At 45.9% G+C, this 15,360-nt stretch overlaps 1 protein-coding gene and 1 long non-coding RNA gene across 10 annotated transcripts in view; one reads left to right on the top strand and one right to left on the bottom strand.

Annotated features, from left to right (window-relative positions):
* Nucleotides 1–15,360, bottom strand: part of SERGEF (secretion regulating guanine nucleotide exchange factor) — a 200,504-nt gene that overhangs the window by 36,948 nt on the left and 148,196 nt on the right. The gene's annotated exons all lie outside the window — the stretch shown is intronic.
* Nucleotides 1,984–13,804, top strand: LOC116666426. Its single transcript, XR_004323272.1, has 3 exons — nucleotides 1,984–1,994; nucleotides 12,029–12,033; nucleotides 13,611–13,804. It is a non-coding gene; the product is annotated as an uncharacterized LOC116666426 (long non-coding RNA).

Below are 15,360 nucleotides of genomic sequence, written 5' to 3'. Positions count from 1 at the left end.
ACACTGGGTCCCTGAGATTGGTTTGATGGGAGAGGAGGGGAGGAAACTGATAAGTGAATTTGATGGAATGGAAGAAGGCAGCCAGTGAGTGACAGGACTATGAAAAGGGCTTTCCTTCTTGGAACAATCATACCTATGTTCAAGACAGAGTTCTAGGGTCACCTCCTTGGTGACACCTTCCCTGACAGTTGGTTCCTGTTCTTGTTGCCAAAGCAGTAACACCTACCCCTCTACCCACCCTGGAGCCAGCACTTACCATATCGTACTGAACATTCATTTCCGTATTGATCTCCAACCCCTGGAGGTCAGGGACCATGTCTTATTTATCTCTATATTCTCAACCTGGCACGGGGCCCTGACACGTATCAGGCCCTCAGTGAATGATGCTGACTGAATGTCAGAGGTGGAGGCTATTGAAGAGAAAGCTTAATGACCTGGCTTCAGGGTTTATCTTTCCTGGAGGTATTCATTCACATATCACTCGCTTGTTAAGCAGACATGCTCCAAGAGTGAGCACTCAGAACTTTTATCAGTTTCCAGTGTGTAAAATCTGAGAAATGTTTCAAACTTTCTTGATCCCAGGATTGTAAACTTAGTAATATGCCTAATAATTATATATATATATTCATTTTATAAATATATGTAAAACTTTTAGCATTTTTTCCCCATGTGCTTTTCTTATTTTCACAGTGAATTGAATACATAATTTCCCCATTTTCAAACAAGGAAACTAAGGCCCAGGAAAAAAATTAACTGACCTAACGCAGAGACTCAACCTTTAGGTAGATACAAATCACTTGGGGGCACTTGCCCAAAATACAGATTTCTGGCCCCTATCCTGAGATTCTGATTCACTAGGTGAAAGGGGGAGCCCAGGAATCTGAATTTTCATGCTCCCAGGTTCTGAGGCAGGTGGTCTCAGGCCAGGAGCCCGGTGCCTGTTGTAGGTCGTCTCAGGGCTTTGATTCCAACCCTAGAGTCATGGGATGGAAGGCAAGTCACATGCACAGCACCTTCACAGGGCCTGGCAAGAAACCTAAAACCAGAGACACTCAGATGATGATGGCAGATCCAGTATCTCATGCGTAAAACCATGAAGCCAGAGGGCTGGCTGGTAAGTGGATAACATTTCTGAGAACTTAAGACTAGGAAAGCCAAGCTCAGGAAAAGGACCAGGACCCTCTAGACAAGAGGGACCTTCCCATCACTGCCAAAAAAAAAAAAAAAAAAAAATTATAAAGAAGGTCAACTCAGGAAATACTGAAGGTGTCTGATGCCTTTATTTTGGATTTGTTTTCCTTCTTGCCCATTTTTAGTGTTTACCAAATGGAACCAAAGGGACAATTCAGTAAAGAACAGTAACTGAAGCAAGCACAAGTAGAATTCTCCCTTTCGTCTGCCTTCCACACCCCAGCCCCACTCACTGGGCCTCTGTGTTTCTCTCCCATCAGTCCCTTCCTCGTCAACCCACTGCCAAGGCCCTAAAGACCTCAGGTGTTACCTTCCATCCAGACTTTATACAAAAGCCTCCCAAAGCTCTGTCTGACTCTCGCCTCTCCTTTCCCTACTTCCCTCCACTAGAAAGCCTCATTAATCTTCCCACAGTACAGATCTCACCACAGAGGGCAGAAGACCACTGTATTTGAAGCTAGAAGATCTGGTTCTAGTTCTGGTCCTGGCTCCAGCTCCATCATTAACTAATTGTCTGACCTTGGGTTAGTAACCTCCCCTTTCAGGATTCAGTCTTTACGTATGAGATGGTGGGCTGTGAGCCTTTTATAAAAAGAGGCCACTGAGCTTGGCAGTGTGGTGTACCTGTGTACCCATTACTCATAAAGGCCAATGGCTCAGCACCTGAGGGGCTTTTCCCTGCCAACAGCAGCTCGGGCTGAGGGGCTCAACCTGATGGCTGAAGGTTAACTAGGAGCTCTAGGCAGCTGCAGAGAGCATCCTCATGACCATGGTGGCTCAGGGAATTCTGAGCCCTACACGATGTGGTAAGAGGCAGATTTCCTGTCTGTATGATGTGCCTGAAGGGGCTTCCTCCTATGATCTCCCCTAGTCCTATCCCAGTTGATTCTCTGTCTACCTGGGGTCATAGTCAAGTGTGTATATGTTTTATCTCCCCGACTAGACTGTCAGTTTCTGCCTAGAAAGATCTTGTACATCTTGTGTCTTGTTCATCTTCTTCTCTCCCACATGCCTAGCGCAAAGCCCTGCTCATAGCAGATGTCAATAAATGTTTTCTGGATGGATGCTCAAATTTAGATCAAATTGACTCAAATCCCAATTAAAATCCCCAGTCAGGAAGACAAGATTTAATTTATTTTCTTTCCTACAAAAAGGACAATCTTGCTGTTTAATATAACCTAATACATTTTCTTCACAACTCAGAGACAGACGCAGGTTCTGTTTTTAGAAGGCATATTTGAGATGTTGTAAAGTACTGCTCGATTTTGATATTTTATTCTGATTAAATCTGAGGCATATCAGAAATATGAGTGATGACTTGGCTTGCTCTGAACCCTTCTATTCATCATCCTCGAATCCTAGGACAGCAGAGCATGAAGTGCTTTAGAGACCAGCCAGGTCATTGTATGCTAAGGGAAACGAAATTCAAGAGCTGGGATTAGAACCCAGGTTAGATGTCTGGTTGGCTGGTTGGTTGGTTATTTTCTTTTCCCAGTTCATTTACTTATCAAATATCACTGAGAACACACATTGTCCAGGTCCTGTGCTGGGTGCCAGGGAAATGGAACTGACCAAGACAATCACAGCCTCACTGAACTCTCAGACTAGTGGTTACTCCCTGGTTCCTCAGCCCAGGGTATTTTACCTTCTTCAAAGGAGCTACACGGCTTCCTGGGGAAAAGGACCAGTGTCACTTGGACAGGCAGGTCTTGCATTTACTTAAACACTACACTTCTCTACACGTCAAGAACATCCATTCAAGGGCTAGTGGAGCAGAATTCCTTGAAAGCCTGCTACTTTCTGCCTCAGCACTGCCCCCTTGGAATTCACATAACCACAGCCACCCTCAGAAATACGTTCTTTCACAATAGATGATTCCTTCTGCCGTCAGCCCAACAGCCACTTCTCCCTTCAACAGCAAGGATGCTGGGTTCTCTCTGACTGTCCTCCATGTCCTAAACAATGGAGGCAAATTTGTAAGTGTAGATGATGAGGTAACTGTAAAAGGCAGTTTTGGGTCCTAGAACACTTCTCTCTTTAAACTCACCCACAGACTCGTCTTCTTTAGGGAATGGCAAACAGACCTCACCCTCTGCCAATTCTGGTTGACTGGAAGTGACTGCTTGGAATGCTGTGTTGAGAATGTTTCTGAGGTACACCCAGATGCAGTAGGAAATGGGGATTTGATTGACGGGCAGTCTACAGGGCAGCTATTTGCCTTCCATCATCTCGGCCCTGGCTTTAAGACTGGTTTCTGGATGTATAACGGATTAAGTCCAATACACTCAATATGGTACACAGGGCAGTGCAGTCAGAGACCTCACACGCCAGCCGCTACCTCCCTACCCCACACTCTAAACCCCAGCCACAGTCAGCTGTTTTCTGTTTCTTGAATATACCCCTCTCTTTCAGGATTCTGGCCTTTGCAAATGCTATTCCCTTCCCTAGAATGCTCTTTGCCCTTACCTCCTTCTGATGCCAAATTTCTCTGCAAGGCCTTCCTTTACTTCTCCTATGAAAAGCCCTCTCCTTCCCATTCCCACATCCCCTGTTCATCCCTTTGCCATTACACCGACTCACTTTTGTCTATTTACATTTCTATTTGTCTATTTACATTTCTACCTCCCCTAAGAGAAGGGAGGTCCTAGACCCCTGTCTTATTCCCCGCCGGCAGAACACCAGCCACAGGTAAGGTACTTGCTATAGGACTGTTGAACGAATGAATCTTTGAAAATCTCTCCTTTTCACTTCTCCAAGCTGTCTTTCAGAGATGCAAGAATTAGTCTCTATCTATGGTGTCTCAAACTTGCAGAGGTACATCGTGGCAGTCAGGTCTGTCACCTCTCCAGTCTACCCACTGCCAGATGTCTGTTGTCCCCCTCAACCCCCGGATGAGGAACTGAAGCTGGGTATCACTTTGATTTACACTAACTGGGTACTGAATAGATTGAGCAGAGAATGGATTATTTCATCTAATCCTCCACCAAGCCCTGCTGTCCTAACTTCAACATAATCACAAATTTATGTGCTTCTGTCTCCACTGTTATAACCTAGTCCAGGACTCTGTCAACTCTCCTGGGCTATTCCAGCAGCCTCCTGACTGGTATCTCTGCTCTCCTGGTCACATTTTACAATCTACTCTCCACTAGCCACCTCAGTTTTCTTTCATGATTCACATTACTCCTCTGCTTAAAGCTCTTCAGGCTTCCCACTGATTCTAGGGGGGAAAAAAAAAAAAAAGCAAACTCTCTGTGGCCTCCAGGGCCTGACGTTATCCAGTTCATGCCCCCTAGCCTACCTTACCCCCACTCCCTCTGGCATGTTGTGCCCCACCCTCATCCAGGTCTCCATTTCACTCCTTGATTGGCCAAGCCCTTTCCACCTCTGGGTCTTCGTTCTCACTGCTCCTTCACTCTGGAATGCTCTGGTCCCAGCTTTTCCTTTGAGATCTCAGCTCCAAATGCCACCCCTTCAAGGAGTCCTTCCCTGACCATCCTATCCGAAGTGCACAAAATTATCTCCTGGGTCCTCTCTCTCCCACAGCCCTACTTATTTCATTTATGGCACTCAAAATCTAAAATTATCTTACTGGTTTACTCACTTACGTTTTTATTCTCTACCTCTCACTCTAGAATGTGGGGTCCATGAGGACAGACCTGCCTGCCTCCTTCACCGTCACACCCAGCATCTAACACAGGGCCTGGCTGAGAGGAGGTGACAAATAAATACTTGTTGAGAGCCAAATGAATACATTTCTGAGGCTCCCCAAAGACGGGGCTCCTATTTTTTCCCGTGACCTACTGTGTATGCCTCTTAAACATTTAACAATAAGCTGTAGAACATGATGCTAGAAGTCAGAAGACCTAGACTGTGGGTCACTTCCAGATGTGGGCCCTTATGAACTACAACATAACAACACGAATGATTCAGGCAAGACACCAAAATAAGGAAAACAACCTGTATTTGCCTTAGAGAGAGTCAGGAAAGGGGAGAGCCCTGTGGTTGAAGAGGCCAGGGCAGGCTTTAGCGTTCCAGAACACAGCCCTGGGGCAAATGTCAGGGGTGTGGGTGCAGCACGCCAGGAAAGGATGGTGTTTCCTGAACTGGCATAAGACTAAAGAGGCCGTATCTGACAGAGCTCAGATCAGAGACTTGAAGTGGCCTCTGGGGAGGAGGGGAGATGGGGGGAGAGTGACAGAGAAAGCTACAGAGAGGTCTTCAGCATGACCTCAGCTTCTAAATGGATTAAACGGGACACAGTGGAAAGACCACTGTACTAGGAGGCGGGGGACCTAGAGAAAGGAAAGAAGCATGGATTGAGCACTTCGTCCACTGCAGGCAGGTTCTGTGCTATGCAGCCACACACATTCACTCAGTCCTCATAATCACCCTCCCAGGGAGATGTTAATATTCTTATTTTATAGAGAAACTGAGGCTTGGGCAAATTACTTTAGCTCTCTGAATTGTAGGATGCTTATCTGTAAAACAGATAATAAAACCCACGTCTCTCACATCTAGTGTGAAGATGCAGTGAGATGTGGTGGAGAGCACCTACCAAACGTGCTGGATGCTTTGCAAATTTCACCATTATCACTACCGTTAATAACCGTTTATAATACTAATGACTAGCATGTGCAAGGTCACACAGCTCATGAATGTCATAGGTGAGATGCAAATGCTGGATGGTGTTTTCACTGTCAGGCTGCCCCTTAGAAGACCGGGATATGAAAAACAGCTCTGCCGGTAATTAGCTGCATGACATTAGACAAACTACAGCAACTTGCAAGAGCCATGTTCTCTTAATCTGAATAAAGAGATCAAGAACCCCACCCCTACAGGGCCTGCAGGGATGCTTAAGGAGAAAATAACCAGTGAATATAACTCTGCATTGTGTGTGCAGATGGAAACTGATGACTGTGATGGGCACCTAAACTGGGACAAGTATCTTCAGGTTGGCGTGATTCAAGTGTGCTAGGTGGTGACATCTCAAGCCAGAGCCATGTCTAGGGCACCAAGGATTTTGCAGGCAGCAAATGGCCTTGAGTTGACAGTGACTGTGCTAGCTCCACCCAAAGGCTAGTCCATATCTTGTTAATGCTTCCCTGGAAAATAAAAACTATGTGAATCTCCTAAGACGCCATCAGAAACACTCTTCAGGATTTCATCCAACACGTTAGGAAAATAACTCCTCATAAAATCAGCTTCAGGAAAGAGCTGACATGAGAATGGCACATGGCCAGAATTCTTAGAGGGGTCAGGTTGCAGCAACATTCCACCCTTGCAGCCTGAAAGGATTTCTCCGTAACAAGGACTGTGTTCTCTGGGGAAACTTAAGCCAGGTGGGCTCACTGCTTACTGAGCCAATGTGTCCTCAGGCAGAAACAGAACAGTGTGTCACAGCCCACCGCAGGCTGCCAGGGAGCTGACACATGCCCTGCATTTGTGCTCTGGGGAGCAACGCATGTTCTGTCTGAGCAGAGAATGCAGACCCAGGTCATGGGCACACACCAATGTTGACAGCTGAACTGAGGCAGCTGATCAGAGGCTCCGCAAAGCTTCTTCCCATCTTACACCCTGGGGAGCTGATGGCTAGGCTTAACTCATTTGACCCTCATGTACTCCAAACTCTGCAGACCAGGAGAAGAAGGTTCATACAGCAACTCGCCCAAGTCACACAGTCAGGAGAAGTGGGGCTGGAATTTAGCCAAGGTCCCTCTGACTTCCCAGTCCTTGGCAGACTTGCCTAAGGCAGACTTACTTTTCAAGATGAAAGGCAAAGCCAAGAACTAGGGAATCTTAGAGACGCAGTTCTCAGTCTACCATCCCATCCTGGGAAGGAGTCTCTGTCCCACCTGACACATGGTCACCCGCTGCAGGAACACCTCCCCTAAACAGGGGCTCACCATCCACTCCAGTTGTATGAAGTTCTTTGTTTCACTGACAGAAGGAATGCCCATCTCCCCTGAGTGCCTAATCGGCATAGATCTTTCCCTCCCTCACTGCACTGCATGTTCAACATATTAGAGGATTCTTGGAAGGGCATCATGCTCCCTTTCATGATGTGAATCACTGTCCTGAATTCATGGGGTTTGAGAGTTTAGATTTTCACAAGGTAATGTTTTTAGAGCACGGATCTATTCCACATGGGTATTCACAGATCCTATCACCTGGGGCCAGAGCCGGATGAGTCACTCCTCTGCTCACCCTCTCTCTGCCACCAGTCCTACTTCCTCGGCCATCCCAGGTGAGGATACAAAGCCTGCACTGACACTTTTCTCACCCTCACCTGGACACAAAGAGATGTTCTAAAGGCAACAAACTGGAACACACAGTCCAGGCGTGGTGGTGGGGGTGGAGCTCAGACTGCCCAGCTGAGCCCCTTTCAAAGTGAAGAACTGGCCTTGATGTAGTTACTGTCTAGGGAGACTCTGCAAAAGGGAGGAGGCCCAGAGACAGACCTGGGCATCTCAGCTGCTGAGGGAGCCCTGACAAACCAACTCTGAAGTCAAGGACATGCCCCCTTGATAAAAAGTCAGCAGTCAGAATCCTGGAGATTTAGCATTCAGAGAAAGGGCAGCATCCTGCACGGTTTCTTTCTGATCACAAGAACAGCAATGCCAGAGAGGTTCCAGGGGTGACACTTCCCAAAGAACCAGTGATCCTTTCTGACTTGGCATTGTGCCTGCCATACTGTAGATATATATTAATTACAAATATTTTAATTAATGAATGAATAAAGAAATGAACACTCATCAAACACAAATATCTCACCCACAGATCTGGACAAAAACATACATCAATATCTGAATTGTTTCCCCTGGAGAAGCTAACTCTCCCCCCAGATTGTTCATACCCCTCCCTTAGGCCGAATTCTCTCATGACACCCCATTTTCAGGATATTTGAGTAAGGAAACAGCACTATGAAGGGTGAGAAGGAAATCCTGGGTCCTCAGACCAACTGGACTAAACAAGCCTGACCCTCAGAGAGGCTGGATCTGGGTCAGAGTGCTCAACGGCATTCCAAGGCCATTGTGTCCCACTGAGGGCAGTCCCAGGGACAGAACATCTACATTTGGATGTCTAAAAGGCACCTCAAATGCAGAGTGCTCAATATCAGGTCAAGATCTTCCTACCCAAATCTGGTCTCACCTTTTTCTTCCATTGTTTTCTTGTTTGTTTAAGCTTAGAATGGCAGAGCCATAATCTGCTTGTATATCCAGAAACCTGGGAGTTGTCCTTCATACTTTCTCTTTCCTCATGGGTCTATTCAACCCATCATCAAGTCCTGCCAATTTTACCTCCTAAATACCACAAACCCCTTCTCCCTCCCCACCTCTGATGTCACTACTCAGCCTGATCCAGCGTTACTTCTTTCTGGAACTAATGCAAAAGCTTCCTCTTAACTGGTTTCTCCACAGCCACTCTTGTACCCTCCCACCCATCCTCAAGACCACTGCCGAAAAGATCTTTTATAAACACCAAATTGGTCATATCGCTGCTGACATGGGCGACACACAAATACATCGACCTTTGCTCCAAATCCTTCTATGGTCCGCATGCTCTTAGAATAAAGAGAAAAAAATCCTTAACAAGGCCCTGACCTCTCTCTCCAGCCACTTCTCTTACCGCACACTCTTCCCCACTCTCTGCACTCAAGGCAGACTGACACTCTCAGTTCTCTGAAAGCACTAAGCTGCCTCTCACCTTAGGGACCACACTGGTATATATGCGTAGGAAGCCTTTCCCCACTTCATTCACTCACTCCTTCACCTAATAAACTCTAAATGACCCTTCAAATCTCAGCTCAGATGTGATTTCCTCAGCAAAACTATCCCTGATCAACTGAAGTAGGTCAGGACCCTTATTATATGCTCTCATGGCAACCTGCCCTTCTCTCATAGCATTTATCCTAGTCTGTAATTTTACATGACTGCTGCAATAAAATATTTTAACAGTGTCTGATTCCCCCATTAGACTGTAAGCTCACTGAAGGTAGCGATCATGTCTGTTTTATCATCACTGAATCTTTAGCTTTTAGCACACGGTCTGACACATAGTAGGTAGTCAGTCAAAATCCACTGAATGAATAAATAAAATACAGCTCATCTCTGAGTTTATTCCAACCAATCACACCAGGTTCCTTTCTAATACCATTGCTGAGGTTCTCCTGAGTTTGTCTTAGGCTACTTGGAACTACTGGTTTTTGCCATCTCTCCTCATCCCTCTGGTATCTATTAGGATGGCCTAACTCCCATAGATCAAGAGATCATGGCACTGTCACCATAGTCATCATGGTCACCATCACCACAGTTACACTGATGGAGGATTTCCTTTCCATATGTTAGTTACTATGTCAAGTATCACGCATGCAGTATTCACATAGTCCTACAGTACTATGAGGTATCCGTTACAATCCTATTTTGCTGATAAAGAAAGTGAGACTCAGAGAGGGTTGGATAGAACATGGTGGGGACAGGACTTGAACCTTGGTCTAACTCTAAAGTCTACAATCTTAATTACCACCTGCTACCCTGTAAAATGGAGCTAATAATACCTACTCATAGTGATGTCATAAAGATTCAGCACTATAGGTACTCAGCAAAGGGTGGCTGTTGTCACTGTGGTGCTGGAGGCATTGTGGGGAGGGAAAACCATTTACCGTTTTCCCCAGAAGATAACCAATCTGGTGGCCCTACTGTGGCTGGACTTGGTTTGAAAAAGACTTTTATGAAAAGTGGCATGCTATACAGTTCCAACAGTGTGTGGAGAGGGGAGCTGATGTGCTAACAAAACCAACCCAAAGACCTTCGGCCCTGGAAACTAACAACTTGGGTTAATGAACTTGGGTTTCTCACTGCAAGCCCAGACATCAGGCCTGCATGGGGAACCCAAACCTATAATAATTCCTTGAATTTCTTTTTCTACCTCCCTGGAGCAGAGTGATAGAGAGAATATGCTGCATTTGGAGTCAGGAGATTCTAAGTCCGAATTCTGATGCGCTCCAGACTAAGCCAGTAGGGGTCCACCAAGCTGCCTGGGCTTCAGTCAGAGCCTCAGGGTCCCAGGAAGCCAGGGAATGACAAAGGGCCATATTTCATTCTTGGTGGCTGGCTTGGGGATGATCCATTCTTCTGAGTCTCCTTCCCTCCTCTTCCTGTCACTCACCATGCAGAGGAAGAAAGCAACGAAAGTATTAGAGTTCCTACTAAATGTCAAGCACTTTTACATGCATATTCTCATGTAGTCTCTCCCGAAAACACTCTTGAGCAACAGGTGCTATTATCCTTATTGTACAATCAAGGAAACTTCAGTTTAAAGAGACTAAATGACTTGGGATAAATTACTACACAGTAAGAGGTGGAAGTGAAATTCATATCCATTTTTCCTACTTTCCAAAATCTCTGTTCTTTTCATCTATCATATCAGAAGATGTGCAATGACTGAGTCTACAGGAAAAAATATGGAAACTACTTGGATGTGCATAAATGGTAGTGAAGCCAGGAAAGCCCATTTGTTCCCTCTTTCTGCTGACTAAGTACTTCCCGTGTGCCAGGTACCGTGCCGGATTCCAGGCACATAGAGGTGGGCAAGATACGGCCCCTGCTCCTGAGAAGTTCACAGTCTACTGAGGGGAGCTGTCTAGGGAAAACTGGATAAGACAAAATCAGGAAAACTAAGCAAGAAAGAGAAGGCAGAGGATTCTAAAACAGAACCAGTGGGGTTCTTAGAAGATAACTACTCCAAACCTGGGTGCATAACCCGGAATCAACTAGAGGGTTGTTAGAACTAAAAATTTCCAAGCATTCAATTCCCATTCTACAGATCTGCAATTGGGCCTAGTAATCTGTACATTTAACAATGATCCTAAGTGATTCAATAGAACTGGTTCACAGGCCAGGTGTGCAAAATGACACTGATCCGTCCCCGTCACTTTGCAGGTATGAGAGCAGAGGGGCAGAAAGGGAAAGTGACTAGCACAAGGACACACAAGAGCCAAGCTTCAGACTCACCTTTCCAGCTCACAGCCAGATGACTTGAAGGTTGTTTTTCAAAAATTCAGAATTTCTCTTAAAGCACGATATATATGTTTGCAAGTGCACATATGACATATTTTACGTACATGGATTAGGTAGTTCTTTAAGGATGATGTTATGTGCCTATTGGAAAATTACTTTCTATAAAAGTACAGTGGAAAATGATAGATCAATTTAGGAGACTAAAATTAAACATGGATACACAAAATGGATACAGGTTTTCATAGTCAAAACAGTATTCTTACCCTCTGATCGCCTCTGACCTACCTCTGGTCTACCCTACCTCTGACCACCTCCATCCTAGGGGACCATTAGAAGGCAGAAAACTTTATTAATTAATCAAGTGCTTCAAGGTACTGGTTTCCAGAATGTGCTAGAGAGAAGAAGAGAGCCTCATACAGGCAGTTGGCTAAAGCCTCATACACCACAGCACCTTCCTCCACCCAGACATGACATTCTGGCCACTGAAAATGTGTTGAACGTCCCACTGCTGACTTCTCTGCAGTGAACTCAACCCTCTTGCCCCATTAGAACATTGGAAAGATCCTCTGCTCCTCCTAGCTTGAGATTTTTTCCACAGGCTAAACGTAGGACTCAGGCCAAGGGCAGAGGTCCGGAGAGGCTATGCAGCATGAAGGGAGGCAGGCCCCCTGTGGGCCTTCTCTGAGCTCACTGTGCATCTGCTCACTGGCCACCTCCACCGGCCCCCCTTCCTGGTCAAGTTCACTGTGGTTTGCCTGTGTCTGCTTGCCTGGAAACTCAGAGCAAACTCTGCCTGCTCTGCTTCCATGTCTTCATGGCAGGCTCTGTGGCAGCCTCGGCATAATGAATTCCAATTCTATTTACCTCCTGAAGCTCAGCTACCAGAATAACCACCTCTGAGGCAGAGGCTAATTCCAGCCCTGCCACTCACAGGCCGCAAACTCTGAGGCTGGTCAGAGAGCCCAGAGGCAGTGGTCAGAGATGTAAGCAGGGAAGACTCAGGAAAGCTCAGTGTTAGAGAAACTAAATGCAGACAGGGTCCCAAGGAGAGGCTCACCAGCCGTGCTGAGAGAGGAGGCAGCCTCAGGAAGACTGGAGGTGAGGCTTGGCCTCAGCTGACACTGGCCTCGCAATTCTGCCTCTGTTGCTGATATACTGGGCAAGTCACACCCTTTTTTTTAGTCTCATTTTTCTTATCTGTAAGTGAAGAAATTGAATTAGCTTGTGTCCATGGTTCCCATCTGATTCTGAAATTCTAGATTTTCTTTTTTTTCATTTGGCACTGGATATAAATGACTAAGATGGACACTATGACTCAATAATAAATGTTTATAATCTAGAATCATAGATTCTGAAATCTTAGAGCTAGAAGAGATTGACCAATCTACTTCTTTCTTTCCTACCCATTTGATGATAAGAAAACTAAGGCCCAGAGAGGGACTGCAAGTTCTGTGCAGGCAGGAGCCACGTGTGTCCTCTGTGACATGCCTGGCACATTTTCAAAAATGTTTGTTGAATAAATGAGTGAACAAATAATCTCCCTACAAGATCATGCAGCCTGGGGGCAGGGGAAACATCCTCACTCCTTGCCTGGAGGGAAAGAGCAGGATGAGACAGAAACCTCAGACTGCTTCTGGCCCTGAAGGTATGGTGCTCTCCAGCTGGAGAGCCAGAACAGAGCCAGGAACACATTCTCAAGGCTGGTGGTGCCAGCGGCGGTTGGCCACAAAGTGGGCTTCTGCTAGAGTCCTCTGTGCTGTGCATAATGAATCACGATGTGTCAATTACTGCATCCTGTTAACAAGCTCGTGTCTGCCTGTGCATCGCCAATGAGTGCCCTGCAATTTGCCACAGATCTGCAGTTAATATGTGGCAGAGCAAGTGGGACAGAGGATTCTGAGACACTCCAGGCCCAGGGAAATCAGGTGGTTGGTTTGTTTTTGGCGACTGCCGGCTTCAATGATTGGGCAGCAGTAAGTAGATGTACTTTCTCCTCTCTGGGAAAGAGGTCTGTGTCCTGGGTGCCCTTCCTGTCCTGGAAGGAGTAGGTTGTTTGACTCAGACAAGTCCAGCTGGAGAACGCCATCTCTGTACCGTTTCCTCTGACGTATCAAAATGAGGAAGAGGCAGAGTGGTAATTTAAAAATTCACCTCCAGCTTTGAAGCCTCACATAGGATTCAAAATCTAGCTCCACTACACGTGAGCTGTGTGATCTTGAGTAAGTCTCAATTTCTCTGTGACTCAGTTTCCACATCTGCAAAATGGGGATAAAACCTACTCTGCAGTGGTATTTGCAAGGATTAAATGAGATAATGCACGTCAAATTTAGAATAGTAGCTGGTATGTGGTGGGTGCACAATAAATGAGCCTCCGAGCGTGTTTGAGATGTTCTCTGAAGGGAGTCTAATCTCTTGAGGAAGATTGGGGCCAGGACCCTAGGCAAACCCAGACAAGAACCTCTGTGTCTTAGGTGTGTGTGTGTTTCCCCTGAGTGGCTCCACAGTGACGATCACGACTGCTGTCATGTGAGGATGTCGGGTCTGCCTCCTGCACCTCCGTGCTGGCTGCGTGAGAAGAAGCGAATGAGCCTCCCGGTGAGAGGGGAGGCTGCTCGTTTCTCAGGCAGCACCGCTGCAGCCCCTGACCTACTTTCTTACTAAAAATAGCCCCTCTTAGGTCACTGCTGCAAATTGAATTCCGCTGCTTCACTGCACCCTGTAAGCAGGTGGGTGGGTGTCAGAGCGTATTTGGTGAGCAGGAGCCTCTGCTTCTGTGGCGCACGGCTGCCCAAGCATGCTAATCCCATACACGTTGGTGCAGAGGACAGGGGCTCCGGGGCCCACCCCACCCTCCTAGGCAAACCTGCACACAGCAGGGCTGCACCTGGCCGTGCCGGCATGTCTGTGGTGGGGCGGGGGGGGGGGGAGGCAGCAAGGGAAGTTCTGGTTCCTGGGCTTAGAAGTCATAAAGAACTGAATTCCAATATGAGCTCCACTGTATTCTTGTTATTTAACCTTGTGCAAGACACTTTTCTTTGCCTCAGTTTCCTTATCTGTAAAATGGAGATGATGAAACTGATCTTAAGGCATTGTATGATAAAAATGCTGTATGTAATGCAGTCCTTGGCACAGAACAGGTGCTAAGTAATGACCCTGTTACAGTTATTCTCTGTTGCCTGGCCTGTTGCTCCACAATGCCCTCGTGCTGAAGCCTCTCGTGGCAGGGATAGGAAGGGACATGAGGCCATTCTGAGAAGTACTTAGGTCACGGGGTCCCACACATGGCTAAGCATCACAATAACCAAGGTGAAATGACACCTGCACCCCGATGTTCATAGCAGCACTATTTACAAAAGCCAAGACATGGAAACAGCCTAAATGTCCATCAACAGATGACTGGATAAAGAAGATGTGGTATATTTATACAATGGAATACTATTCAGCCATAAAAACTGACAACATAACGCCATTTGCAGCAACATGGATGTTCTTGGAGAATGTCATTCTAAGTGAAGTAAGCCAGAAAGAGAAAGAAAAATACCACATGAGATCGCTCATATATGTGGAATCTAAAAACAAAACAAAACATAAATACAAAACATAAACAGACTCATAGACATAGAATACAAACTTGTGGTTGCCAAGGGGGATGGGGGTGGGAAGGGATAGACTGGGAGTTCAAAATTTGTAGATACTGACAGGCATATGTAGAATAGATAAACAAGATTATACCGTAGAGCACAGGGAAATATATACAAGATCTTATATTAGCTCACGAAAAAAAATGTGACAATGAATATATGTCTGTTTATGCATAACTGATAATTGTGCTCTATACTGGAATTTGACACAACATTGTAAAATGACTATAACTCAATAAAAAAAGTGTTTAAAATGTCAAAAAAAAAAAAAAAAGAAACAATAACCAAGGTGGTTTGTTAACAATACTGATTCCAGGTCCTTGCCCTGGAGAATGGGTTTCAGGAAGCCTGTCTAGGGATGTGGGATTTGTATTTCAATAAGCTTTCCTGGTGATTCTGATGCACTGCCAGGTTTGAGAACCTCTGAGTTAGGCCAGTCACCTCCTTAAAAATAAATGGATGAATGAATTACTTTTTTTTTCTTCCATTATGAGCATAATGCAGGGTCATTA

The sequence above is a fragment of the Camelus ferus genome, chromosome 10 (assembly GCF_009834535.1).
Source record: "Camelus ferus isolate YT-003-E chromosome 10, BCGSAC_Cfer_1.0, whole genome shotgun sequence".
Classification (NCBI taxonomy): domain Eukaryota; kingdom Metazoa; phylum Chordata; class Mammalia; order Artiodactyla; family Camelidae; genus Camelus; species Camelus ferus.
Note: the sequence above shows the minus strand (reverse complement) of the source record. Positions and strands in the feature narration are given on the sequence as shown.